The following is a 26,491-nucleotide window of genomic DNA, read 5'->3' as shown; positions in this document are numbered from 1 at the left end:
GACTGGTTATAATCTCGCGAGAGCGGCGCGGCTGCAGGCGGTGGAACCGGTCCCTGCAGTTGCTCTCCACGGGCTGCGCTGCCTGAGAGACGGCTTGATGACGACAGAGCTTAATCCTCATTGGCTAGAAGCTCCGCTGAATCCTCTGGCGGTTGTTTCGTTTCATTCTAAAATGTAAATCTCAGTTTATTTGTCTTAAAGACCTGATATGTGCGAAATACTATCATGCTTTCTAGTAGCATGACAGTTTATTTTCGTACAAATTGCAACATATGTCATAATTATCATTCCATATCATGAAAAGACTCAAGTAGGCTACCTGATATTCTTTAATGTAACAGATCTTTTTATCTTGATGTTTTTCTAGAACTTCTGATGGTTCTTGTCTTCTAATTTTATTAATATAAAGCAATCTGAATTGCTTTAATATTTTATATCTTAACTGTTTTAATACCACTATCACTATTACACTTTGATTTATTTTTCATTCTTCTCTGTAAACTTTGTAAACATTTTAAATATGCTACATAAATAAAAATGTGTGGATGTGCATGGTGTCATGTTTCTTTACAAGAACCAAGGCCAGAAGGTAAGCTGTTCTGGAAGAACAAAACAATCTTGTTCAGATGATGATTGTGTTAAGAGATTCATCTTCAATAAACCACAGCCACTATTCATCATCAATGCCTAAATAACTGATGTGTCCATGCTCGAAGAAGCACAAACTTCTACACAATTGTACAATGTACTTATTAACCACATTATTCATTAGCGACTCATACTGGGCACATTGGTGAGCATACTGAAGTTTACTGTTTAACAATGCATCTATAAAATACAGTGGTGTGCGAACATTTGGGCACCCCGGTCACAATTACTGTTACTGTGAACAGTTAAGCAAGTTGAACATAAAATGATCTCCAACAGGCATGAAGTTAAAGATGACACAAAACATTTTTTTTGTTATGTCTCTATAATAAACTGCATCTTGGTTGTGAGGTTGTAGTGAATGCTGTTCATCATTCTCTTCATCCTGCACATCATCACCTTGGTCTCCTGGCTCCAAGCAAACATTGTGTAGAATGCAACAAGCTGACACTGCTGAGCTGATGGACTGGACATTCCTCATGTGCAGGCATCAGAGTCTCCTAAACTTTGCTTTCAGAAATCCAGTGAGAATGATAGAATAGAACTGTTTCCTGTTAAAATATGCCAGGGGGTTGTCACAGTGTGGCTTCTGAATATGAATGTGGCATCCATCTACTGCACAGATAGTGTTTGGAAATCCAGCTGCTTGAAAGCCTAACAAAGAATTGTGCAGGGTTTGTCCTAAAGGACAGGAAATGTGGTGTGCCATGTGTGTATTTACCAGAGTACAAAACTCATGGAGATGTTTGGCAAGAGTGGATTTTGTGATACTGAATCGGTCTGAAATACCCCTATATGACTCCTGGTTCGAGTGTCCATAGACAGGCTAGGACACTCTTTGTCAGTGGCAATTTTGTTTGCTGTGGATTCATATAGACAGGGCCAAACGTGTTTATAAGATCCTAAATAGTAAGTGAGAGAAAAGACGGTTATCATGATAACATCTGGATGATTATGTGGCTTCCACATACTCTACGTACCTCCACTTGTCCTTTGGTGAGTCTGAAATGACCTCTAAATTCTGAGAGACTATAGAGGGGGACAACATCCTCTACAAAATGTTGTGTTTTTGGAACAAGCCTAAAGAAGGGTAAATGTGATTAATTCCTTACGTAGACAAAATAATTATATAGACCAGGGGTCCTCAAACTTTTTAACCAAAGGGCCAGATTACTGTTCTTCAGTGTTTCGGGGGCCGGACCGCAGGTGAAATAGTAAACACACCCAAAAAAGCTATTTACTATGTATACTGGATGTATTGTCTGTGCTTTGTATAATTGTACTTCATAATGGTAATGCAGAAATTGTATTTATTTCAATAATTTCCATTATCCTTCCTCATACAGTGTGAACTGTGAGTCTGCTTTTGCCTGACGACAGTAAGCGTCAGGTTCCATATTTGTTACTGCCAGTCATAATAGCTAATAAATGTTGATCAGTGAGTCTGGATCTGGTTGGAGATTTAAGGTGTTTCAACTTCGAAAAAGTCTGCTCACAGAAGCATCGGGCCGTAGTTTGATGACCCCTGATATAGACAGTTTGGACTTTAAGCCACTTTGACACAATATAATTGCAGTCTATTTACCGTGTAGCCTGTGGTACTAGGGTTAGCCACAGGGAGGTAAATGGAGCACTAGGACCCTGGGGAAGAGACAATCTGTTGAAGCTGGGGAGAAACGCGATTTATAAAAGAGCCCTTGTGCGATCCGTAGTGGACCGGCATTATTGGAAAAAAACGTGTGTAGAACGCCGCAGCAGTCTGGATTGTTCCGATTTACGGCTACAAATGCACTAGAAACGGTATGTGAGTTTATTTTATGCATCTCTAGTAGATTGCAGGTGTGTAGTGATGGTTAAATTCTGAGAGGTAGATGCTTAATGTATTATTATTTGCCCTGTAGTTGGGTGCAGTACTGGTGAGTGGCTGTTTTCCACTGAGTAGTATCGAGGAACAAGGGTGAATCGTAAAGGTATTTATGCTCTTTTGTTGAGTTAACTAGCATTGCAGTGCAAGCTACCTGTGCAGTGTGTATATGTATGTATATATAGTGGGGGGTAGTTTACATACTATTAGCAGATAGGCTAACTTGTAGCTTCCATTCATTATGGACTTGTGTTTTAGCAAATTATCGAGGAAGTTCTCCCAGGGCATCCACAGAGCTGAAGTAGCTGGTACAAAGGAAGGACTGGACAGGATAGTAGAGCAGAGACTGGTATAGCCACTGTTTTCTTCCGTTTTGTTTCTTTTATATTTTATTTTCCTATTCTTGCGGGTTCATGTTTTGTTAACCCAAGCGTTATGAATTGATGGTGATGTGGGATTGTGCAATATGTATTGATGCTTAAGACCTATTGAGTAATGTGCAATGTCTCCTTCTATAATGGGTTGTAGTCCCTTGAGTGTATAGATGCAAGGGGGTGCTTGTGACTGCTGAACTTAGCAGGGTCTTGGGTAAAAGATCCCCAGCGCAGTCAAATCCACTACTGTGTTAACTTTCGCATGTCTTATGATCTATGTATGTTCTTTGTCTTCTCTCTGAAACCCACATAGTAAGCTGATTTGTGAACGGTGGTGGTTCGCGGATAGGCCGGTAAGTGGTTCCTGCCCAAATTGTATCTGTGATTGTGTGGTAGGTGTTGAAGATTTGTATTTCACTTGATATATCCTTTGGTCAAATGTATACACGTGATTGTGGGGTAAATCTTTGTAGTGGAAATTTTGATGGTGATTGGCTTTTCCTTATATCCTTTATGTAGAGGGCAGCAGCCATTTCCCCCCCCCCCCTTCTGTGAAGCACCACCGGCCTATTTCATAACGTTGTGCGGGTTAAAAGAGGTTTTGGAGTTTTCCTATTCGTTTTAAAGAATTGAACTGTGTAATTTTATCGGTGTGACTTTCCTCCTCAATAAACATGTATTAAGACATCAGCTGTGTGTTTCATGTATATCATGATTAATTGAACCAGTGGGGAAGATTGCTTTTCTGTTATTGTTTAAGTGGGGTCTCCCACCCCTTATAACCAGGGAGTGGCGTTGTCGGGTTTACTATCACTTTTCCTAAGGTGATTAAGGCCACATTTTGGCGTTTGTCGGCAGGATCACCTAGCTGATGTGTCTTGTTTGGTGGAAAGTCACACATTTTATTAAGGGTTGTTAATAGAGAAAATAGGGAAGAAAACAGTGGTTACACTAGGTTCCATAGAGGCTGGTGAGTTTGACAAAGGTTTGGGAGTTATTTGATTATTGAAATTTTTTTTTTCTCTCTTTCTTTTTTTCTTTAATTTTATTTAATTAACCATGTCCACTAGCACTGAAACAGGAGGTGCAGTAGGGCAGAACATGGAAGAGCAGTTAAAGTTATTAATGGAGCGTGTTCAGCAATTAGAGGCAGATAATGGAAGGTTAAGGGAGTCTGCTAGGCGAGCCAGTTCTCCAGTCCATGTTAGACCAGACTATTGTGTTTATGTACCCAGAGAGAGGAAATGTCCTAAATTTTCTGGCAGTATTACTGGTTTGTCTGTAGAGGAATGGGTGGAAGAAGTTCGCCAATCCTTGGAGGTACGACACATGCCTCAGGCAGAGCAAATACTGTTTTTGTGTGATCATTTAGAAGGGGAAGCAAAAAAAGAAGTTAAGTTTCGAGCACCATCAGACCGGGACACTTCAGATAAAATTTTTGAGATTTTGTTACAGGTTTATGGGTCCTTCCAGTCCTTCGTTTCTTTGCAAAAACAGTTTCTCCAGCGCAAGCAGAGAGGAGGGGAGACTGTTCGTGAGTATTCACATGCTTTGTTGTCTTTTATGGAATCAATTAAGCGTGTTAATCCAGGGGGTGTTCCCGAATCAGATGTTTTGTTAAGAGACCAGTTTATTGAACATCTCAACGATGGGATGTTACGGCGGGAACTCAAGCGGATGGTTAGACTTGATCCTAGGTACTCTTTTTTGCAGGCACGCAATGAGGCAGTTCGTTGGGTAGATGAGGGTGAGCACGTGCCGGCCCCGAGGACTAGGGCCTATTCATATGATGCAAGAGCTCAGGTGGTTGAAGAATGTATGGTAGAGGACTGTGCTATTAATGTAGGAACCAAAGATGAGCTTCAGGAGGTAAAAGAATGTTTACGTAAACAACAATTACAGTTAGATGCCATTTTAAAGCAATTGAATGCTCCCTCTTCAACTACTTCTCGTCTAGTTGTTCCACGTCCAGGCCTTCCCTCCAGCGCAGGTACGGGTGGGTTCCATCGTCGGCCATATCGTTTTCAGCCGGACGGTAAGCCTATCTGCCTGCGCTGCAGTCAACCAGGGCATATAGCCAGGTTTTGCCGGGTAAATCTGGAAGATAGTCAGGGTTTGCCTAGGCAGGAAGGGGCAGGGGAAGGGAGTCAACAGGTTGGGGTAGTGACTTTTCCCTCTCAGCAACAGGGAAACTAGTACCTACTGACGAAGGGAGCCCATCGTCAGAAACGGGTTTAGGGGGCTCTGTTTTGCAGTTTTCTAAGCTTATTGGGACTCGTCCTTTGGTAGAAGTTAATATGGGGGGTGTAGATGTTCCTTGCTTAATTGATACAGGGTCAATGGTAACTACTATTTCTGAGAGTTTCTTTAGGCAGTATTTCCAGCCTTGGGGTGAACAGCGGCTACGGGATTGTAATTGGTTGCAGCTTAAGGCTGCCAATGGATTGGCAATCCCGTATCTTGGTTACCTGGAGCTGGATATATTAGTCTTGGGTAAGACTCTATCGAATATGGGGGTCCTAGTGGTTGGGGATCCGGTGGGCCCGCTGTCAACTAAACCTCACCCGCAGGTGCCTGGTCTCCTGGGGATGAATGTCATCAGTGGTTGTTATGATGAACTTTTCCATCAACATGGGTCTGCTTTGTTTAATTTCAGTTCTGTTCGGGGGGCAAACAAGGTGTGGAGAGAGGCATTGACTGAATGTCAGAGTCTGGATTGTGTGCCACCCTCTGGATTTTTGGGTAAGGTTAGGGTTAAAGGGCGAACTACTATCTGTATTCCTGCTGGGTCTTTGAAAATGGTTCCTGCTACATGTACTAGGGCGTTTGGGCGTGCCCTCCATTCTGCGTTGTTTGAGCCCACTAGCGGTAGGATGTCTGATGGTCTTTTAGCCTCCCGATCCTATGTGACTCTGGACAAGGGAGAAGTTCTGGTGCCCATAGTAAACGTGGAAACTAGAGATATTTGGCTTCCCCGGAGGGTAGTACTGGGAGAGTTATTTATGGCGCAAGTGCAGCCAGTGGATAATACCTCAGCTGTTTTGTTTGAGGCAACTAAGGCCCCAGGTACCGTGCAGATTCAGTCAATCCAAACACAGGGAAACCCTATCGATTTGGCTGGTCTGTCCTGGCCCAATCTTGGCCTAGAACAAGAAAAACAGGCCAAGTCACTCCTCCAGAGGTATAGTACGATATTTTCTTGTGGTGAGGGGGATTTGGGTTGTACTAATCTCCTTGAACATGAAATACCCTTGCTAGATGAGGTTCCAGTTAGGCAGCGGTATCGCCGCCTTCCTCCTTCACAGTATGAGTTAGTAAAGGCTCATATTGGGGAACTTTTAGAACAAGATGTTATACGAGTGAGTTGTAGCCCCTATGCTTCCCCTATTGTGGTGGTCCAAAAGAAGGATGGCACCATTCGCTTATGTGTCGACTATAGACAGCTTAATGCTCGCACTAGAAAGGATGCTTTCCCTTTACCCCGTATAGAAGAGTCCTTAGATGCTTTGGCCGGGTCCACCCTGTTTTCCACCCTTGATATGGCGAGTGGTTATAACCAAGTGCCGGTAGCAGAACGGGATCGGTCCAAGACAGCGTTTTGCACCCCATTTGGCCTCTTTGAATTCAATAGGATGCCATTTGGGTTGTGTAATGCACCCAGCACGTTCCAACGACTAATGGAGCGTATATTTGGAGACCAACGGTATCAGTCCTTGTTGTTATACCTTGATGATATTGTGGTATTTTCTTCTAGTTTTGAGAGCCATTTACAGCGGTTGGAGTCAGTGATGGCCAGACTGAGTCAGAATAAGTTGAAGTTGAAACTGAAGAAATGCCAATTTTTCCAATCTGAGGTAAAGTATCTGGGCCATGTCATTTCTGCTGCTGGGGTGTCAACTGATCCTGATAAGATCAAGGCAGTGGTCGAGTGGAAGCAGCCTACCACTCTGACTGAGCTCCGTTCTTTTTTGGGTTTTGCTTCCTATTATCAGCGTTTTGTAGAGGGGTTTTCTAAATGTGCAGCTCCTTTGCATCGGCTGGTGGGGTTGTTGCAAAACCATGGTAAAGGTAGAGGAGTACGTCTCATGGAGGGACACTGGGATGATGCTTGTGAAAAGGCTTTTCAGGATTTGAAGTGTCAATTAGTGGCTGCACCAGTGTTGTGCTATGCCGATTTTCGCAAGCCCTTTATTCTTGAGATTGATGCCAGCCATGCAGGTCTGGGTGCTGTTCTATCCCAAGAGCATGGGGGAAGGAATAAACCTGTGGCATATGCCAGCCGGAGTCTCCATCCTGTAGAGCGTAACATGTCTAATTACAGCTCTATGAAGCTTGAATTGCTTGCTTTGAAGTGGGCAGTTACAGAGAAGTTTCGCGAATATTTACTGGGAGCTAAGTTTACCATTTTTACAGATAATAATCCCCTTAGTTATCTGCAGACTGCTAAGCTTGGGGCAGTGGAACAACGCTGGGTTTCTCAGCTAGCCCTATTTGATTTTGATATAAAGTACCGTCCAGGGGTTATGAATCGCAATGCTGATGCATTGTCTCGGCTGCCCAGTTTTCCTCATTCTGAAGCCCTGGCCACTGTTGCCCCAGGTATAACCGTTCCATGTCCCAATGGTCCTCTACCAAGTAGTGATGCCATGGCGGTTCCATGTTCTCTTATTGATGCATTTCCAGTTTATGAAAAGGAAAATTTGCAGGCATTACAGGGGGCAGATCCCATAATAGGCTCTTTCTTGTTCTTCTGGCGGAGGGGACAATCACCCACCCACCAGGAGCGGAAGGAGGTTCACCCTGATGTCCTAGAGTTGGTCCGACAGTGGCAGAGGATTGGAGAACAGGATGGGGTTCTTTATCGGCATGTTCAGTTGCCAGATGGGGGAAAAGGCATTCGGCAACTTGTGCTGCCTTATTCACTTCGTGTAGAAGTGCTCACCGCCTTGCATAATGATCAGGGCCACCAAGGTTGTGAAAGGACAACTTGGTTGGTGCGACAACGTTGTTATTGGCCCAATATGAGGAAGGATATTGGGAAATGGTGCCAAGAATGTGAACGCTGCATTTTGGCGAAGGCGGTTCAACCTAAGGTTCGGACTTTCCCCGGAAACCTATTGGCTTTTCGACCTTTAGAGGTGGTGGCTATTGACTTTACAGTGTTGGAGCGAGCAAGTGATGGGAGGGAGAATGTGCTGGTGGTAACAGATGTTTTCTCCAAGTTTACTCAGGCTTATCCTACACCTGACCAGAGAGCCAGTACTGTAGCTCGTATACTGACGGAAAAGTGGTTCTATGTCTATGGCATCCCTCAACGCATACACTCAGATCAGGGCCGGAACTTTGAAGGTGATCTGTTGCAGAGTCTGTGCAAACTGTATGGGGTTAAGAAGAGCCGTACCACTCCCTATCATCCAGAAGGGAATGGGCAGTGTGAACGATTTAATCGAACTTTACATGATCTGCTACGAACTCTTTCTCCAGAGCACAAGCGAAGGTGGCCTCAGCATTTGCCCCAAGTTTTATTTGCTTATAACACCACTGTGCATTCCACCACTGGGTATTGCCCATTTGAACTAATGTTTGGACAAAAACCTCGTCTCCCAGTGGATGCATTACTAGGGACGCTAGAAGAAGTGGAACAAGGGGGGCCAGTCGGGGACTGGATCACAGCCCATCGGGAGCATCTTCAGTCAGCTTATGACTTGGCAGGTCACCATTTGAGGGAGGCTGCATCTCAGCGGGCTCAACAACAGCCGGAAGGAAATGCTGACCTCCTCCCCAATGGTACAGTAGTTTACCGTAGAAACCATGCTCTGGGACGGCATAAGATCCAGGATGTGTGGGATTCTACTAGGTATGTGATAGTTAGGTGTTTGGATGAGGTAGGACGGGTATATACCATCTCTCCCGTAGAGGGTAATGGCTCAGAGAGGAATGTGCATCGGACCGAAATACGGGTAGCTCCAGTTCCGGTATCATTTGCAAATTCTGAGCAGAGAAATAATGAGAGAGTCCCTCCAGCACCAGCGCAGAGAACGCCAAGTGGCGAGGAGGATTGGGCTGGTCCAGTAGTGGTCGTGGCCACTCGAGGCCCTGGTTCAGGGAGGTCTTCACTGACCCAGGAACCCTTAACAGCCTTGGTAGAGCAGGGGAGCCAGGGAGCACCATTGGTGTCTCCACTAGTATGCAATAGGAGCCTGTTGTCAGAGAATATTTCGACTACTAAGACAGTCCGACGTACTGGGCGGACAACGGCAGGTTTGCATTCTAATCTTTACCACCTTCCCCGGGCCTCTGTTATTGGGGGAAGTGATTGTACTGTGGAGACTGCTGCTCACCCATCCATAGGTACTGTCCAGGTACATTTTAGACCTTGGCAGTAGAATTTTGGAGTTTAGGTACCGGGACGGTGGCCTTTCAAGTGGGGGTGGGTGTAGCCTGTGGTACTAGGGTTAGCCACAGGGAGGTAAATGGAGCACTAGGACCCTGGGGAAGAGACAATCTGTTGAAGCTGGGGAGAAACGCGATTTATAAAAGAGCCCTTGTGCGATCCGTAGTGGACCGGCATTATTGGAAAAAAACGTGTGTAGAACGCCGCAGCAGTCTGGATTGTTCCGATTTACGGCTACAAATGCACTAGAAACGGTATGTGAGTTTATTTTATGCATCTCTAGTAGATTGCAGGTGTGTAGTGATGGTTAAATTCTGAGAGGTAGATGCTTAATGTATTATTATTTGCCCTGTAGTTGGGTGCAGTACTGGTGAGTGGCTGTTTTCCACTGAGTAGTATCGAGGAACAAGGGTGAATCGTAAAGGTATTTATGCTCTTTTGTTGAGTTAACTAGCATTGCAGTGCAAGCTACCTGTGCAGTGTGTATATGTATGTATATATAGTGGGGGGTAGTTTACATACTATTAGCAGATAGGCTAACTTGTAGCTTCCATTCATTATGGACTTGTGTTTTAGCAAATTATCGAGGAAGTTCTCCCAGGGCATCCACAGAGCTGAAGTAGCTGGTACAAAGGAAGGACTGGACAGGATAGTAGAGCAGAGACTGGTATAGCCACTGTTTTCTTCCGTTTTGTTTCTTTTATATTTTATTTTCCTATTCTTGCGGGTTCATGTTTTGTTAACCCAAGCGTTATGAATTGATGGTGATGTGGGATTGTGCAATATGTATTGATGCTTAAGACCTATTGAGTAATGTGCAATGTCTCCTTCTATAATGGGTTGTAGTCCCTTGAGTGTATAGATGCAAGGGGGTGCTTGTGACTGCTGAACTTAGCAGGGTCTTGGGTAAAAGATCCCCAGCGCAGTCAAATCCACTACTGTGTTAACTTTCGCATGTCTTATGATCTATGTATGTTCTTTGTCTTCTCTCTGAAACCCACATAGTAAGCTGATTTGTGAACGGTGGTGGTTCGCGGATAGGCCGGTAAGTGGTTCCTGCCCAAATTGTATCTGTGATTGTGTGGTAGGTGTTGAAGATTTGTATTTCACTTGATATATCCTTTGGTCAAATGTATACACGTGATTGTGGGGTAAATCTTTGTAGTGGAAATTTTGATGGTGATTGGCTTTTCCTTATATCCTTTATGTAGAGGGCAGCAGCCATTTCCCCCCCCCCTTCTGTGAAGCACCACCGGCCTATTTCATAACGTTGTGCGGGTTAAAAGAGGTTTTGGAGTTTTCCTATTCGTTTTAAAGAATTGAACTGTGTAATTTTATCGGTGTGACTTTCCTCCTCAATAAACATGTATTAAGACATCAGCTGTGTGTTTCATGTATATCATGATTAATTGAACCAGTGGGGAAGATTCCTTTTCTGTTATTGTTTAAGTGGGGTCTCCCACCCCTTATAACCAGGGAGTGGCGTTGTCGGGTTTACTATCACTTTTCCTAAGGTGATTAAGGCCACAACCATATACACAACCATAATGATTAAGGTCTGATTGAGTGCACTTTATAATTTCCATCTAATTATTTTTGGAACACTTTTACATTGTTTATCACATTCACAGATTCTACCTTGAACAAACCATATATTTGGAATTATGTATTCTTACGTTTTCATGTGAAATGTTTCAATAGTCTTGAAAAATAGGCTACTTAGTTAAGGTCTATTTATTTAAATTGTTGTAGACAGATATTTAAATCTATTCATTAACATAAATATGTGTTTGATAACATGTTTGTAAGAACTTTTCTTTCTTTTTTTTCAATCTACAATCTACAAGATAAATGAATGATGAGTAAAACTATATTTATTTACAGAAACTTATTTTGACACTTTATGGTCATCTATATTCACCACTATGGATTTGGAAAACAAACGCTGGGCTTAACCTGCTCAATGATCAAGAATGTTTAGTTCGATTTTAGTTAGATTCGCTTCATCAGCCACGCAGAACGCAAACGCCACGAGATCCGCTGTAGCTCACGTGGGTTGCAGGTGGCGACTGTCCGACTTGACGGCTTTCTTTTAACCTCCTCCCCCAACTGCAACCGGCAGCTCTCGCTGACCACCAAGGCGAGGCGCAGTTCATCTCGAACAAGCCTAAGCTCTTTGTCTGAATCCCAGCTGTGACATCAGCAAACTCACCGTGCAGCCATTGGAGGAAAGGGGTGTGAAAGCTCTCTGCTAGTCCTGATAGACCAATAATGTGGTGGCACACAGCTGGGGTGATGGTGAAAGCTGTTGTGCAGTTGTTCTCTTTGTTGATGTGATGCAGAGAGATCAGCTGACTGCTGAGATACTGTCCACTATACTAACGAGGACGAGCAAAAGGGGCATCGATTAGGCATACCTCCCTGAAACTCTCACCACTTGAGGTGAACAGAAAGGCCACCTGCAGCAAAGATGTTTCTGCCCGGTTTCGAACCGGGGACCTTTCGCGTGTTAGGCGAACGTGATGACCACTACACTACAGAAACTAACTGAGTGGGGCATTTCCTGGCTGCGGCTTTGTGTCTGGAATAAACTGAAATTCAAAACCTAGATGAAGGAAGAATGTTGTCATGCGAAGCATAAAAAGTCTCAGCTGCTTCTGCCCGGTTTCGAACCGGGGACCTTTCGCGTGTAAAGCCAACGTGATGACCACTACACTACAGAAACTGAGTTGGGCACCTCCTGGCTGCAGCTTAGTGTCTGGATTAAAAAGGGACTCAAAACACACATATGGGCAGAAAGTTATCAAGCGATGCATAAAGGGTAAGCATTGTTTCTGCCCGGTTTCGAAACAGGGACCTTTCGCGTGTGAGGCGAACGTGATGACCACTACACTACAGAAACTGCATGCCTCAGCTCAGTGCCACTTGTGTTGCAGCACTCATCAGAGGCTTCACTCATCCAAAGAACTGGCTCAATTCTACTGACTAAGTCATGGGCCATGGGCTTACCAACAACAAAAAGCTAAAGCAGCAAACACGTGTCTGTGTGCCTTTAAAGCAGAGAAAGCAAAAGTAGCACTTGCAGCAACACAAAAGTATGGCATCAAAGTGTGAAGCCAGGCAAACGGCACAAGACACAAGCACCCAGTCCCTACAGCTAAGCACAAACTGCAGCTTCCACAAGCAGCCTTTGCTTTATGCTAAATGGCCAAACTGGCTCAGTAACATAAGCCTCCCACTCCAAACTAATTCAGTACAACAAGTGAGAAAGATCTCAGTCATGGTCAATGAAACTTTGAAATGAAACTTACAGATGAGAGAGCAGATTTGCAGAAAGGCACCCAGGTGTTCTCCTGCTTCCACAGGGCTATGAGAGTCTCCTTGCATCCCTGGAAACTTTGCAATGTGCAGCAGAAGGAGTCCAAGCAGTATTCCACTAAAATGAACCTGGGTCTTGCTGGGAGCCTCCACTCATCCACAGGACTTGATCACTTCTACTGGTCCCCTCCCTTTCCAGAAATTCAAAAGCTCTTTGTCTGAATCCCAGCTGTGACATCAGCAAACTCACCGTGCAGCTATTGGAAGAAAGGGGTGTGAAAGCTCTCTGCTAGTCCTGATAGACCAATAATGTGGTGGCACACAGCTGTGGTGATGGTGAAAGCTGTTGTGCAGTTGTTCTCTTTGTTGATGTGATGCAGAGAGATCAGCTGACTGCTAAAAGACCTCCTAGCACAATTACTCACCAAAGAACAAGTCTTGGAGACCAACTCCCCTTCACAGAGCCACAAAGACAAAACCAGCACTTGCTTGCAGCAACGGGTTCTAACAGGGTGGTGCTTTTGTCGCCTGCGTTGGTGGTATAGTGGTGAGCATAGCTGCCTTCCAAGCAGTTGACCCGGGTTCGATTCCAGGCCAACGCATACCCTTTAACCAGCAGGTGCCAAGTGAACAAAAAGTAGCTTGCAACTCCTTTCATATTGCTCGCTGCAACATAATTCCACCATCTCAGCCAGGAAGGTCTGAAGCTGGGCATGTGCAGCATTGGTGGTTCAGTGGTAGAATCCAGCCAAACAGGAGCTGTACACAGGGACAGTGGCCATTCTTCTAATCTCATGGAAAGGCCCTTTTTCTACTTAATGTCACCAAGACCAAACAGTGTTACCTTCAAGGAATGTGCCACGTGCAGTTTGAGAAGACTCAAAAAGAAAATCAGATGCAGACTAGTCACTCTTCCATGCCATGCGCTTAGCGGCAAAAACAATGCCGTCTCCCCGTCGGGGAATCGAACCCCGGTCTTCCGCGTGACAGGCGGAGATACTGTCCACTATACTAACGAGGACGAGCAAAAGGGGCATCGATTAGGCATACCTCCCTGAAACTCTCACCACTTGAGGTGAACAGAAAGGCCACCTGCAGCAAAGATGTTTCTGCCCGGTTTCGAACCGGGGACCTTTCGCGTGTTAGGCGAACGTGATGACCACTACACTACAGAAACTAACTGAGTGGGGCACTTCCTGGCTGCAGCTTTGTGTCTGGAATAAACTGAAATTCAAAACCTAGATGAAGGAAGAATGTTGTCATGCGAAGCATATAAAGTCTCAGCTGCTTCTGCCCGGTTTCGAACCGGGGACCTTTCGCGTGTAAAGCGAACGTGATGACCACTACACTACAGAAACTGAGTCGAGCACCTCCTGGCTGCAGCTTAGTGTCTGGATTAAAAAGGGACTCAAAACACAAATATGGGCAGAAAGTTATCAAGCGATGCATAAAGGGTAAGCATTGTTTCTGCCCGGTTTCGAACCGGGGACCTTTCGCGTGTGAGGCGAACGTGATGACCACTACACTACAGAAACTGCATGCCTCAGCTCAGTGCCACTTGTGTTGCAGCACTCATCAGAGGCTTCACTCATCCAAAGAACTGGCTCAATTCTACTGACTAAGTCATGGGCCATGGGCTTACCAACAACAAAAAGCTAAAGCAGCAAACACGTGTCTGTGTGCCTTTAAAGCAGAGAAAGCAAAAGTAGCACTTGCAGCAACACAAAAGCATGGCATCAAAGTGTGAAGCCAGGCAAACGGCACAAGACACAAGCACCCAGTCCCTACAGCTAAGCACAAACTGCAGCTTCCACAAGCAGCCTTTGCATTATGCTAAATGGCCAAACTGGCTCAGTAACATAAGCCTCCCACTCCAAACTAATTCAGTACAACAAGTGAGAAAGATCTCAGTCATGGTCAATGAAACTTTGAAATGAAACTTACAGATGAGAGAGCAGATTTGCAGAAAGGCACCCAGGTGTTCTCCTGCTTCCACAGGGCTATGAGAGTCTCCTTGCATCCCTGGAAACTTTGCAATGTGCAGCAGAAGGAGTCCAAGCAGTATTCCACTTAAATGAACCTGGGTCTTGCTGGGAGCCTCCACTCATCCACAGGACTTGATCACTTCTACTGGTCCCCTCCCTTTCCAGAAATTCAAAAGCTCTTTGTCTGAATCCCAGCTGTGACATCAGCAAACTCACCGTGCAGCCATTGGAGGAAAGGGGTGTGAAAGCTCTCTGCTAGTCCTGATAGACCAATAATGTGGTGGCACACAGCTGGGGTGATGGTGAAAGCTGTTGTGCAGTTGTTCTCTTTGTTGATGTGATGCAGAAAGATCAGCTGACTGCTAAAAGACCTCCTAGCACAATTACTCACCAAAGAACAAGTCTTGGAGACCAACTCCCCTTCACAGAGCCACAAAGACAAAACCAGCACTTGCTTGCAGCAACGGGTTCTAACAGGGTGGTGCTTTTGTCGCCTGCGTTGGTGGTATAGTGGTGAGCATAGCTGCCTTCCAAGCAGTTGACCCGGGTTAGATTCCCGGCCAACGCATACCCTTTAACCAGCAGGTGCCAAGGGAACAAAAAGTAGCTTGCAACTACTTTCATATTGCTCGCTGCAACATAATTCCACCATCTCAGCCAGGAAGGTCTGAAGCTGGGAATGTGCAGCATTGGTGGTTCAGTGGTAGAATCCAGCCAAACAGGAGCTGTACACAGGGACAGTGGCCATTCTTCTAATCTCATGGAAAGGCCCTTGTTCTACTTAATGTCACCAAGACCAAACAGTGTTACCTTCAAGGAATGTGCCACGTGCAGTTTGAGAAGACTCAAAAAGAAAATCAGATGCAGACTAGTCACTCTTCCATGCCATGCGCTTAGCGGCAAAAACAATGCCGTCTCCCTGTCGGGGAATCGAACCCCGGTCTTCCGCGTGACAGGCGGAGATACTGTCCACTATACTAACGAGGACGAGCAAAAGGGGCATCGATTAGGCATACCTCCCTGAAACTCTCACCACTTGAGGTGAACAGAAAGGCCACCTGCAGCAAAGATGTTTCTGCCCGGTTTCGAACCGGGGACCTTTCGCGTGTTAGGCGAACGTGATGACCACTACACTACAGAAACTAACTGAGTGGGGCACTTCCTGGCTGCAGCTTTGTGTCTGGAATAAACTGAAATTCAAAACCTAGATGAAGGAAGAATGTTGTCATGCGAAGCATAAAAAGTCTCAGCTGCTTCTGCCCGGTTTCGAACCGGGGACTTTTCGCGTGTAAAGCGAACGTGATGACCACTACACTACAGAAACTGAGTCTAGCACCTCCTGGCTGCAGCTTAGTGTCTGGATTAAAAAGGGACTCAAAACACAAATATGGGCAGAAAGTTATCAAGCGATGCATAAAGGGTAAGCATTGTTTCTGCCCGGTTTCGAACCGGGGACCTTTCGCGTGTGAGGCGAACGTGATGACCACTACACTACAGAAACTGCACGCCTCAGCTCAGTGCCACTTGTGTTGCAGCACTCATCAGAGGCTTCACTCAAACTGGCTCAGTAACATAAGCCTCCCACTCCAAACTAATTCAGTACAACAAGTGAGAAAGATCTCAGTCATGGTCAATGAAACTTTGAAATGAAACTTACAGATGAGAGAGCAGATTTGCAGAAAGGCACCCAGGTGTTCTCCTGCTTCCACAGGGCTATGAGAGTCTCCTTGCATCCCTGGAAACTTTGCAATGTGCAGCAGAAGGAGTCCAAGCGGTATTCCACTAAAATGAACCTGGGTCTTGCTGGGAGCCTCCACTCATCCACAGGACTTGATCACTTCTACTGGTCCCCTCCCTTTCCAGAAATTCAAAAGCTCTTTGTCTGAATCCCAGCTGTGACATCAGCAAACTCACCGTGCAGCTATTGGAGGAAAGGGGTGTGAAAGCTCTCTGCTAGTCCTGATAGACCAATAATGTGGTGGCACACAGCTGTGGTGATGGTGAAAGCTGTTGTGCAGTTGTTCTCTTTGTTGATGTGATGCAGAGAGATCAGCTGACTGCTAAAAGACCTCCTAGCACAATTACTCACCAAAGAACAAGTCTTGGAGACCAACTCCCCTTCACAGAGCCACAAAGACAAAACCAGCACTTGCTTGCAGCAACGGGTTCTAACAGGGTGGGGCTTTTGTCGCCTGCGTTGGTGGTATTGTGGTGAGCATAGCTGCCTTCCAAGCAGTTGACCCGGGTTCGATTCCCGGCCAACGCATACCCTTTAACCAGCAGGTGCCAAGGGAACAAAAAGTAGCTTGCAACTCCTTTCATATTGCTCGCTGCAACATAATTCCACCATCTCAGCCAGGAAGGTCTGAAGCTGGGCATGTGCAGCATTGGTGGTTCAGTGGTAGAATCCAGCCAAACAGGAGCTGTACACAGGGACAGTGGCCATTCTTCTAATCTCATGGAAAGGCCCTTGTTCTACTTAATGTCACCAAGACCAAACAGTGTTACCTTCAAGGAATGTGCCACGTGCAGTTTGAGAAGACTCAAAAAGAAAATCAGATGCAGACTAGTCACTCTTCCACTTGAGGTGAACAGAAAGGCCACCTGCAGCAAAGATGTTTCTGCCCGGTTTCGAACCGGGGACCTTTCGCGTGTAAAGCGAACGTGATGACCACTACACTACAGAAACTGAGTCTAGCACCTCCTGGCTGCAGCTTAGTGTCTGGATTAAAAAGGGACTCAAAACACAAATATGGGCAGAAAGTTATCAAGCGATGCATAAAGGGTAAGCATTGTTTCTGCCCGGTTTCGAACCGGGGACCTTTCGCGTGTGAGGCGAACGTGATGACCACTACACTACAGAAACTGCATGCCTCAGCTCAGTGCCACTTGTGTTGCAGCACTCATCAGAGGCTTCACTCATCCAAAGAACTGGCTCAATTCTACTGACTAAGTCATGGGCCATGGGCTTACCAACAACAAAAAGCTAAAGCAGCAAACACGTGTCTGTGTGCCTTTAAAGCAGAGAAAGCAAAAGTAGCACTTGCAGCAACACAAAAGCATGGCATCAAAGTGTGAAGCCAGGCAAACGGCACAAGACACAAGCACCCAGTCCCTACAGCTAAGCACAAACTGCAGCTTCCACAAGCAGCCTTTGCATTATGCTAAATGGCCAAACTGGCTCAGTAACATAAGCCACCCACTCCAAACTAATTCAGTACAACAAGTGAGAAAGATCTCAGTCATGGTCAATGAAACTTTGAAATGAAACTTACAGATGAGAGAGCAGATTTGCAGAAAGGCACCCAGGTGTTCTCCTGCTTCCACAGGGCTATGAGAGTCTTCTTGCATCCCTGGAAACTTTGCAATGTGCAGCAGAAGGAGTCCAAGCAGTATTCCACTAAAATGAACCTGGGTCTTGCTGGGAGCCTCCACTCATCCACAGGACTTGATCACTTCTACTGGTCCCCTCCCTTTCCAGAAATTTAAAAGCTCTTTGTCTGAATCCCAGCTGTGACATCAGCAAACTCACCGTGCAGCCATTGGAGGAAAGGGGTGTGAAAGCTCTCTGCTAGTCCTGATAGACCAATAATGTGGTGGCACACAGCTGGGGTGATGGTGAAAGCTGTTGTGCAGTTGTTCTCTTTGTTGATGTGATGCAGAGAGATCAGCTGACTGCTAAAAGACCTCCTAGCACAATTACTCACCAAAGAACAAGTCTTGGAGACCAACTCCCCTTCACAGAGCCACAAAGACAAAACCAGCACTTGCTTGCAGCAACGGGTTCTAACAGGGTGGTGCTTTTGTCGCCTGCGTTGGTGGTATAGTGGTGAGCATAGCTGCCTTCCAAGCAGTTGACCCGGGTTCGATTCCAGGCCAACGCATACCCTTTAACCAGCAGGTGCCAAGTGAACAAAAAGTAGCTTGCAACTCCTTTCATATTGCTCGCTGCAACATAATTCCACCATCTCAGCCAGGAAGGTCTGAAGCTGGGCATGTGCAGCATTGGTGGTTCAGTGGTAGAATCCAGCCAAACAGGAGCTGTACACAGGGACAGTGGCCATTCTTCTAATCTCATGGAAAGGCCCTTTTTCTACTTAATGTCACCAAGACCAAACAGTGTTACCTTCAAGGAATGTGCCACGTGCAGTTTGAGAAGACTCAAAAAGAAAATCAGATGCAGACTAGTCACTCTTCCATGCCATGCGCTTAGCGGCAAAAACAATGCCGTCTCCCCGTCGGGGAATCGAACCCCGGTCTTCCGCGTGACAGGCGGAGATACTGTCCACTATACTAACGAGGACGAGCAAAAGGGGCATCGATTAGGCATACCTCCCTGAAACTCTCACCACTTGAGGTGAACAGAAAGGCCACCTGCAGCAAAGATGTTTCTGCCCGGTTTCGAACCGGGGACCTTTCGCGTGTTAGGCGAACGTGATGACCACTACACTACAGAAACTAACTGAGTGGGGCACTTCCTGGCTGCAGCTTTGTGTCTGGAATAAACTGAAATTCAAAACCTAGATGAAGGAAGAATGTTGTCATGCGAAGCATATAAAGTCTCAGCTGCTTCTGCCCGGTTTCGAACCGGGGACCTTTCGCGTGTAAAGCGAACGTGATGACCACTACACTACAGAAACTGAGTCGAGCACCTCCTGGCTGCAGCTTAGTGTCTGGATTAAAAAGGGACTCAAAACACAAATATGGGCAGAAAGTTATCAAGCGATGCATAAAGGGTAAGCATTGTTTCTGCCCGGTTTCGAACCGGGGACCTTTCGCGTGTGAGGCGAACGTGATGACCACTACACTACAGAAACTGCATGCCTCAGCTCAGTGCCACTTGTGTTGCAGCACTCATCAGAGGCTTCACTCATCCAAAGAACTGGCTCAATTCTACTGACTAAGTCATGGGCCATGGGCTTACCAACAACAAAAAGCTAAAGCAGCAAACACGTGTCTGTGTGCCTTTAAAGCAGAGAAAGCAAAAGTAGCACTTGCAGCAACACAAAAGCATGGCATCAAAGTGTGAAGCCAGGCAAACGGCACAAGACACAAGCACCCAGTCCCTACAGCTAAGCACAAACTGCAGCTTCCACAAGCAGCCTTTGCATTATGCTAAATGGCCAAACTGGCTCAGTAACATAAGCCTCCCACTCCAAACTAATTCAGTACAACAAGTGAGAAAGATCTCAGTCATGGTCAATGAAACTTTGAAATGAAACTTACAGATGAGAGAGCAGATTTGCAGAAAGGCACCCAGGTGTTCTCCTGCTTCCACAGGGCTATGAGAGTCTCCTTGCATCCCTGGAAACTTTGCAATGTGCAGCAGAAGGAGTCCAAGCAGTATTCCACTTAAATGAACCTGGGTCTTGCTGGGAGCCTCCACTCATCCACAGGACTTGATCACTTCTACTGGTCCCCTCCCTTTCCAGAAATTCAAAAGCTCTTTGTCTGAATCCCAGCTGTGACATCAGCAAACTCACCGTGCAGCCATTGGAGGAAAGGGGTGTGAAAGCTCTCTGCTAGTCCTGATAGACCAATAATGTGGTGGCACACAGCTGGGGTGATGGTGAAAGCTGTTGTGCAGTTGTTCTCTTTGTTGATGTGATGCAGAAAGATCAGCTGACTGCTAAAAGACCTCCTAGCACAATTACTCACCAAAGAACAAGTCTTGGAGACCAACTCCCCTTCACAGAGCCACAAAGACAAAACCAGCACTTGCTTGCAGCAACGGGTTCTAACAGGGTGGTGCTTTTGTCGCCTGCGTTGGTGGTATAGTGGTGAGCATAGCTGCCTTCCAAGCAGTTGACCCGGGTTAGATTCCCGGCCAACGCATACCCTTTAACCAGCAGGTGCCAAGGGAACAAAAAGTAGCTTGCAACTACTTTCATATTGCTCGCTGCAACATAATTCCACCATCTCAGCCAGGAAGGTCTGAAGCTGGGAATGTGCAGCATTGGTGGTTCAGTGGTAGAATCCAGCCAAACAGGAGCTGTACACAGGGACAGTGGCCATTCTTCTAATCTCATGGAAAGGCCCTTGTTCTACTTAATGTCACCAAGACCAAACAGTGTTACCTTCAAGGAATGTGCCACGTGCAGTTTGAGAAGACTCAAAAAGAAAATCAGATGCAGACTAGTCACTCTTCCATGCCATGCGCTTAGCGGCAAAAACAATGCCGTCTCCCTGTCGGGGAATCGAACCCCGGTCTTCCGCGTGACAGGCGGAGATACTGTCCACTATACTAACGAGGACGAGCAAAAGGGGCATCGATTAGGCATACCTCCCTGAAACTCTCACCACTTGAGGTGAACAGAAAGGCCACCTGCAGCAAAGATGTTTCTGCCCGGTTTCGAACCGGGGACCTTTCGCGTGTTAGGCGAACGTGATGACCACTACACTACAGAAACTAACTGAGTGGGGCACTTCCTGGCTGCAGCTTTGTGTCTGGAATAAACTGAAATTCAAAACCTAGATGAAGGAAGAATGTTGTCATGCGAAGCATAAAAAGTCTCAGCTGCTTCTGCCCGGTTTCGAACCGGGGACTTTTCGCGTGTAAAGCGAACGTGATGACCACTACACTACAGAAACTGAGTCTAGCACCTCCTGGCTGCAGCTTAGTGTCTGGATTAAAAAGGGACTCAAAACACAAATATGGGCAGAAAGTTATCAAGCGATGCATAAAGGGTAAGCATTGTTTCTGCCCGGTTTCGAACCGGGGACCTTTCGCGTGTGAGGCGAACGTGATGACCACTACACTACAGAAACTGCACGCCTCAGCTCAGTGCCACTTGTGTTGCAGCACTCATCAGAGGCTTCACTCAAACTGGCTCAGTAACATAAGCCTCCCACTCCAAACTAATTCAGTACAACAAGTGAGAAAGATCTCAGTCATGGTCAATGAAACTTTGAAATGAAACTTACAGATGAGAGAGCAGATTTGCAGAAAGGCACCCAGGTGTTCTCCTGCTTCCACAGGGCTATGAGAGTCTCCTTGCATCCCTGGAAACTTTGCAATGTGCAGCAGAAGGAGTCCAAGCGGTATTCCACTAAAATGAACCTGGGTCTTGCTGGGAGCCTCCACTCATCCACAGGACTTGATCACTTCTACTGGTCCCCTCCCTTTCCAGAAATTCAAAAGCTCTTTGTCTGAATCCCAGCTGTGACATCAGCAAACTCACCGTGCAGCTATTGGAGGAAAGGGGTGTGAAAGCTCTCTGCTAGTCCTGATAGACCAATAATGTGGTGGCACACAGCTGTGGTGATGGTGAAAGCTGTTGTGCAGTTGTTCTCTTTGTTGATGTGATGCAGAGAGATCAGCTGACTGCTAAAAGACCTCCTAGCACAATTACTCACCAAAGAACAAGTCTTGGAGACCAACTCCCCTTCACAGAGCCACAAAGACAAAACCAGCACTTGCTTGCAGCAACGGGTTCTAACAGGGTGGTGCTTTTGTCGCCTGCGTTGGTGGTATTGTGGTGAGCATAGCTGCCTTCCAAGCAGTTGACCCGGGTTCGATTCCCGGCCAACGCATACCCTTTAACCAGCAGGTGCCAAGGGAACAAAAAGTTGCTTGAAACTCCTTTCATATTGCTCGCTGCAACATAATTCCACCATCTCAGCCAGGAAGGTCTGAAGCTGGGCATGTGCAGCATTGGTGGTTCAGTGGTAGAATTCTCGCCTGCCACGCGGGAGGCCCGGGTTCGATTCCCGGCCAATGCATCGACTGCTTTTTCTTCACTAGAGACAAGCGTAACCTGAGGCAATCTGAAATCCAGCCAAACAGGAGCTGTACACAGGGACAGTGGCCATTCTTCTAATCTCATGGAAAGGCCCTTTTTCTACTTAATGTCACCAAGACCAAACAGTGTTACCTTCAAGGAATGTGCCACGTGCAGTTTGAGAAGACTCAAAAAGAAAATCAGATGCAGACTAGTCACTCTTCCATGCCATGCGCTTAGCGGCAAAAACAATGCCGTCTCCCCGTCGGGGAATCGAACCCCGGTTTTCCGCATGACAGGCGGAGATACTGTCCACTATACTAACGAGGACTAGCAAAAGGGGCATCGATTAGGCATACCTCCCTGAAACTCTCACCACTTGAGGTGAACAGAAAGGCCACCTGCAGCAAAGATGTTTCTGCCCGGTTTCGAACCGGGGACCTTTCGCGTGTTAGGCGAACGTGATGACCACTACACTACAGAAACTAACTGAGTGGGGCACTTCCTGGCTGCAGCTTTGTGTCTGGAATAAACTGAAATTCAAAACCTAGATGAAGGAAGAATGTTGTCATGCGAAGCATAAAAAGTCTCAGCTGCTTCTGCCCGGTTTCGAACCGGGGACCTTTCGCGTGTAAAGCCAACGTGATGAACACTACACTACAGAAACTGAGATGGGCATCTCCTGGCTGCAGCTTAGTGTCTGGATTAAATAGGGACTCAAAACAAACATATGGGCAGAAAGTTATCAAGCGATGCAGAAAGGGTAAGCATTGTTTCTGCCCGGTTTCGAACCGGAGACCTTTCGCATGTGAGGCGAACGTGATGACCACTACACTACAGAAACTGCATGCCTCAGCTCAGTGCCACTTGTGTTGCAGCACTCATCAGAGGCTTCACTCATCCAAAGAACTGGCTCAATTCTACTGACTAAGTCATGGGCCATGGGCTTACCAACAACAAAAAGCTAAAGCAGCAAACACGTGTCTGTGTGCCTTTAAAGCAGAGAAAGCAAAAGTAGCACTTGCAGCAACACAAAAGCATGGCATCAAAGTGTGAAGCCAGGCAAACGGCACAAGACACAAGCACCCAGTCCCTACAGCTAAGCACAAACTGCAGCTTCCACAAGCAGCCTTTGCATTATGCTAAATGGCCAAACTGGCTCAGTAACATAAGCCTCCCACTCCAAACTAATTCAGTACAACAAGTGAGAAAGATCTCAGTCATGGTCAATGAAACTTTGAAATGAAACTTACAGATGAGAGAGCAGATTTGCAGAAAGGCACCCAGGTGTTCTCCGGCTTCCACAGGGCTATGAGAGTCTCCTTGCATCCCTGGAAACTTTGCAATGTGCAGCAGAAGGAGTCCAAGCAGTATTCCACTAAAATGAACCTGGGTCTTGCTGGGAGCCTCCACTCATCCACAGGACTTGATCACTTCTACTGGTCCCCTCCCTTTCCAGAAATTCAAAAGCTCTTTGTCTGAATCCCAGCTGTGACATCAGCAAACTCACCGTGCAGCCATTGGAGGAAAGGGGTGTGAAAGCTCTCTGCTAGTCCTGATAGACCAATAATGTGGTGGCACACAGCTGGGGTGATGGTAAAAGCTGTTGTGCAGTTGTTCTCTTTGTTGATGTGATGCAGAGAGATCAGCTGACTGCTAAAAGACCTCCTAGCACAATTACTCACCAAAGAACAAGTCTTGGAGACCAACTCCCCTTCACAGAGCCACAAAGACAAAACCAGCACTTGCTTGCAGCAACGGGTTCTAACAGGGTGGTGCTTTTGTCGCCTGCGTTGGTGGTATAGTGGTGAGCATAGCTGCCTTCCAAGCAGTTGACCCGGGTTCGATTCCCGGCCAACGCATACCCTTTAACCAGCAGGTGCCAAGGGAACAAAAAGTAGCTTGCAACTCCTTTCATATTGCTCGCTGCAACATAATTCCACCATCTCAGCCAGGAAGGTCTGAAGCTGGGCATGTGCAGCATTGGTGGTTCAGTGGTAGAATCCAGCCAAACAGGAGCTGTACACAGGGACAGTGGCCATTCTTCTAATCTCATGGAAAGGCCCTTGTTCTACTTAATGTCACCAAGACCAAACAGTGTTACCTTCAAGGAATGTGCCACGTGCAGTTTGAGAAGACTCAAAAAGAAAATCAGATGCAGACTAGTCACTCTTCCACTTGAGGTGAACAGAAAGGCCACCTGCAGCAAAGATGTTTCTGCCCGGTTTCGAACCGGGGACATTTCGCGTGTGAGGCGAACGTGATGACCACTACACTACAGAAACTGCATGCCTCAGCTCAGTGCCACTTGTGTTGCAGCACTCATCAGAGGCTTCACTCATCCAAAGAACTGGCTCAATTCTACTGACTAAGTCATGGGCCATGGGCTTACCAACAACAAAAAGCTAAAGCAGCAAACACGTGTCTGTGTGCCTTTAAAGCAGAGAAAGCAAAAGTAGCACTTGCAGCAACACAAAAGCATGGCATCAAAGTGTGAAGCCAGGCAAACGGCACAAGACACAAGCACCCAGTCCCTACAGCTAAGCACAAACTGCAGCTTCCACAAGCAGCCTTTGCATTATGCTAAATGGCCAAACTGGCTCAGTAACATAAGCCACCCACTCCAAACTAATTCAGTACAACAAGTGAGAAAGATCTCAGTCATGGTCAATGAAACTTTGAAATGAAACTTACAGATGAGAGAGCAGATTTGCAGAAAGGCACCCAGGTGTTCTCCTGCTTCCACAGGGCTATGAGAGTCTTCTTGCATCCCTGGAAACTTTGCAATGTGCAGCAGAAGGAGTCCAAGCAGTATTCCACTAAAATGAACCTGGGTCTTGCTGGGAGCCTCCACTCATCCACAGGACTTGATCACTTCTACTGGTCCCCTCCCTTTCCAGAAATTTAAAAGCTCTTTGTCTGAATCCCAGCTGTGACATCAGCAAACTCACCATGCAGCCATTGGAGGAAAGGGGTGTGAAAGCTCTCTGCTAGTCCTGATAGACCAATAATGTGGTGGCACACAGCTGGGGTGATGGTGAAAGCTGTTGTGCAGTTGTTCTCTTTGTTGATGTGATGCAGAGAGATCAGCTGACTGCTAAAAGACCTCCTAGCACAATTACTCACCAAAGAACAAGTCTTGGAGACCAACTCCCCTTCACAGAGCCACAAAGACAAAACCAGCACTTGCTTGCAGCAACGGGTTCTAACAGGGTGGTGCTTTTGTCACCTGTGTTGGTGGTATAGTGGTGAGCATAGCTGCCTTCCAAGCAGTTGACCCGGGTTCGATTCCCGGCCAACGCATACCCTTTAACCAGCAGGTGCCAAGGGAACAAAAAGTGGCTTTCATATTGCTCGCTGCAACATAATTCCACCATCTCAGCCAGGAAGGTCTGAAGCTGGGCATGTGCAGCATTGGTGGTTCAGTGGTAGAATCCAGCCAAACAGGAGCTGTACACAGGGACAGTGGCCATTCTTCTAATCTCATGGAAAGGCCCTTGTTCTACTTAATGTCACCAAGACCAAACAGTGTTACCTTCAAGGAATGTGCCACGTGCAGTTTGAGAAGACTCAAAAAGAAAATCAGATGCAGACTAGTCACTCTTCCATGCCATGCGCTTAGCGGCAAAAACAATGCCGTCTCCCCGTCGGGGAATCGAACCCCGGTCTTCCGCGTGACAGGCGGAGATACTGTCCACTATACTAACGAGGACGAGCAAAAGGGGCATCGATTAGGCATACCTCCCTGAAACTCTCACCACTTGAGGTGAACAGAAAGGCCACCTGCAGCAAAGATGTTTCTGCCCGGTTTCGAACCGGGGACCTTTCGCGTGTTAGGCGAACGTGATGACCACTACACTACAGAAACTAACTGAGTGGGGCACTTCCTGGCTGCAGCTTTGTGTCTGGAATAAACTGAAATTCAAAACCTAGATGAAGGAAGAATGTTGTCATGCGAAGCATAAAAAGTCTCAGCTGCTTCTGCCCGGTTTCGAACCGGGGACCTTTCGCGTGTAAAGCCAACGTGATGACCACTACACTACAGAAACTGAGATGGGCATCTCCTGGCTGCAGCTTAGTGTCTGGATTAAAAAGGGACTCAAAACAAACATATGGGCAGAAAGTTATCAAGCGATGCAGAAAGGGTAAGCATTGTTTCTGCCCGGTTTCGAACCGGAGACCTTTCG

The 26,491-nt window shown here is 46.5% G+C and overlaps 29 non-coding genes across 29 annotated transcripts; 6 read left to right on the top strand and 23 right to left on the bottom strand.

Annotated features, from left to right (window-relative positions):
• Window positions 1-11,751: 11,751 nt before the first annotated feature.
• Window positions 11,752-11,824, bottom strand: trnav-aac (transfer RNA valine (anticodon AAC)). The gene has a single exon. It is a non-coding gene; the product is annotated as a tRNA-Val (tRNA).
• A 108-nt stretch (window positions 11,825-11,932) lies between these two features.
• On the bottom strand, window positions 11,933-12,005 carry trnav-uac (transfer RNA valine (anticodon UAC)). The gene has a single exon. It is a non-coding gene; the product is annotated as a tRNA-Val (tRNA).
• Window positions 12,006-13,547: 1,542 nt separating this feature from the next.
• On the bottom strand, window positions 13,548-13,619 carry trnad-guc (transfer RNA aspartic acid (anticodon GUC)). Its single transcript has one exon. It is a non-coding gene; the product is annotated as a tRNA-Asp (tRNA).
• An 83-nt stretch (window positions 13,620-13,702) lies between these two features.
• trnav-aac (transfer RNA valine (anticodon AAC)) lies at window positions 13,703-13,775 on the bottom strand. The gene has a single exon. It is a non-coding gene; the product is annotated as a tRNA-Val (tRNA).
• A 108-nt stretch (window positions 13,776-13,883) lies between these two features.
• On the bottom strand, window positions 13,884-13,956 carry trnav-uac (transfer RNA valine (anticodon UAC)). Its single transcript has one exon. It is a non-coding gene; the product is annotated as a tRNA-Val (tRNA).
• A 104-nt stretch (window positions 13,957-14,060) lies between these two features.
• trnav-cac (transfer RNA valine (anticodon CAC)) lies at window positions 14,061-14,133 on the bottom strand. Its single transcript has one exon. It is a non-coding gene; the product is annotated as a tRNA-Val (tRNA).
• A 946-nt stretch (window positions 14,134-15,079) lies between these two features.
• trnag-ucc (transfer RNA glycine (anticodon UCC)) lies at window positions 15,080-15,151 on the top strand. The gene has a single exon. It is a non-coding gene; the product is annotated as a tRNA-Gly (tRNA).
• A 502-nt stretch (window positions 15,152-15,653) lies between these two features.
• On the bottom strand, window positions 15,654-15,726 carry trnav-aac (transfer RNA valine (anticodon AAC)). The gene has a single exon. It is a non-coding gene; the product is annotated as a tRNA-Val (tRNA).
• A 108-nt stretch (window positions 15,727-15,834) lies between these two features.
• Window positions 15,835-15,907, bottom strand: trnav-uac (transfer RNA valine (anticodon UAC)). Its single transcript has one exon. It is a non-coding gene; the product is annotated as a tRNA-Val (tRNA).
• Window positions 15,908-16,011: 104 nt separating this feature from the next.
• Window positions 16,012-16,084, bottom strand: trnav-cac (transfer RNA valine (anticodon CAC)). The gene has a single exon. It is a non-coding gene; the product is annotated as a tRNA-Val (tRNA).
• A 1,115-nt stretch (window positions 16,085-17,199) lies between these two features.
• Window positions 17,200-17,272, bottom strand: trnav-uac (transfer RNA valine (anticodon UAC)). The gene has a single exon. It is a non-coding gene; the product is annotated as a tRNA-Val (tRNA).
• A 104-nt stretch (window positions 17,273-17,376) lies between these two features.
• trnav-cac (transfer RNA valine (anticodon CAC)) lies at window positions 17,377-17,449 on the bottom strand. The gene has a single exon. It is a non-coding gene; the product is annotated as a tRNA-Val (tRNA).
• A 1,365-nt stretch (window positions 17,450-18,814) lies between these two features.
• trnad-guc (transfer RNA aspartic acid (anticodon GUC)) lies at window positions 18,815-18,886 on the bottom strand. The gene has a single exon. It is a non-coding gene; the product is annotated as a tRNA-Asp (tRNA).
• An 83-nt stretch (window positions 18,887-18,969) lies between these two features.
• On the bottom strand, window positions 18,970-19,042 carry trnav-aac (transfer RNA valine (anticodon AAC)). The gene has a single exon. It is a non-coding gene; the product is annotated as a tRNA-Val (tRNA).
• A 108-nt stretch (window positions 19,043-19,150) lies between these two features.
• trnav-uac (transfer RNA valine (anticodon UAC)) lies at window positions 19,151-19,223 on the bottom strand. The gene has a single exon. It is a non-coding gene; the product is annotated as a tRNA-Val (tRNA).
• Window positions 19,224-19,327: 104 nt separating this feature from the next.
• trnav-cac (transfer RNA valine (anticodon CAC)) lies at window positions 19,328-19,400 on the bottom strand. The gene has a single exon. It is a non-coding gene; the product is annotated as a tRNA-Val (tRNA).
• Window positions 19,401-20,346: 946 nt separating this feature from the next.
• On the top strand, window positions 20,347-20,418 carry trnag-ucc (transfer RNA glycine (anticodon UCC)). The gene has a single exon. It is a non-coding gene; the product is annotated as a tRNA-Gly (tRNA).
• A 502-nt stretch (window positions 20,419-20,920) lies between these two features.
• trnav-aac (transfer RNA valine (anticodon AAC)) lies at window positions 20,921-20,993 on the bottom strand. The gene has a single exon. It is a non-coding gene; the product is annotated as a tRNA-Val (tRNA).
• A 108-nt stretch (window positions 20,994-21,101) lies between these two features.
• trnav-uac (transfer RNA valine (anticodon UAC)) lies at window positions 21,102-21,174 on the bottom strand. The gene has a single exon. It is a non-coding gene; the product is annotated as a tRNA-Val (tRNA).
• A 104-nt stretch (window positions 21,175-21,278) lies between these two features.
• Window positions 21,279-21,351, bottom strand: trnav-cac (transfer RNA valine (anticodon CAC)). The gene has a single exon. It is a non-coding gene; the product is annotated as a tRNA-Val (tRNA).
• A 693-nt stretch (window positions 21,352-22,044) lies between these two features.
• Window positions 22,045-22,116, top strand: trnag-ucc (transfer RNA glycine (anticodon UCC)). The gene has a single exon. It is a non-coding gene; the product is annotated as a tRNA-Gly (tRNA).
• Window positions 22,117-22,234: 118 nt separating this feature from the next.
• On the top strand, window positions 22,235-22,305 carry trnag-gcc (transfer RNA glycine (anticodon GCC)). Its single transcript has one exon. It is a non-coding gene; the product is annotated as a tRNA-Gly (tRNA).
• Window positions 22,306-22,717: 412 nt separating this feature from the next.
• On the bottom strand, window positions 22,718-22,790 carry trnav-aac (transfer RNA valine (anticodon AAC)). Its single transcript has one exon. It is a non-coding gene; the product is annotated as a tRNA-Val (tRNA).
• A 1,304-nt stretch (window positions 22,791-24,094) lies between these two features.
• trnag-ucc (transfer RNA glycine (anticodon UCC)) lies at window positions 24,095-24,166 on the top strand. The gene has a single exon. It is a non-coding gene; the product is annotated as a tRNA-Gly (tRNA).
• A 350-nt stretch (window positions 24,167-24,516) lies between these two features.
• trnav-cac (transfer RNA valine (anticodon CAC)) lies at window positions 24,517-24,589 on the bottom strand. The gene has a single exon. It is a non-coding gene; the product is annotated as a tRNA-Val (tRNA).
• A 946-nt stretch (window positions 24,590-25,535) lies between these two features.
• trnag-ucc (transfer RNA glycine (anticodon UCC)) lies at window positions 25,536-25,607 on the top strand. The gene has a single exon. It is a non-coding gene; the product is annotated as a tRNA-Gly (tRNA).
• A 337-nt stretch (window positions 25,608-25,944) lies between these two features.
• trnad-guc (transfer RNA aspartic acid (anticodon GUC)) lies at window positions 25,945-26,016 on the bottom strand. Its single transcript has one exon. It is a non-coding gene; the product is annotated as a tRNA-Asp (tRNA).
• Window positions 26,017-26,099: 83 nt separating this feature from the next.
• Window positions 26,100-26,172, bottom strand: trnav-aac (transfer RNA valine (anticodon AAC)). Its single transcript has one exon. It is a non-coding gene; the product is annotated as a tRNA-Val (tRNA).
• Window positions 26,173-26,280: 108 nt separating this feature from the next.
• trnav-uac (transfer RNA valine (anticodon UAC)) lies at window positions 26,281-26,353 on the bottom strand. The gene has a single exon. It is a non-coding gene; the product is annotated as a tRNA-Val (tRNA).
• Between the last annotated feature and the right edge of the window lie 138 nt (window positions 26,354-26,491).

This window comes from Trichomycterus rosablanca, unplaced genomic scaffold (genome assembly GCF_030014385.1).
Source record: "Trichomycterus rosablanca isolate fTriRos1 unplaced genomic scaffold, fTriRos1.hap1 scaffold_95, whole genome shotgun sequence".
NCBI lineage: Eukaryota > Metazoa > Chordata > Actinopteri > Siluriformes > Trichomycteridae > Trichomycterus > Trichomycterus rosablanca.
Note: the sequence above shows the minus strand (reverse complement) of the source record. Positions and strands in the feature narration are given on the sequence as shown.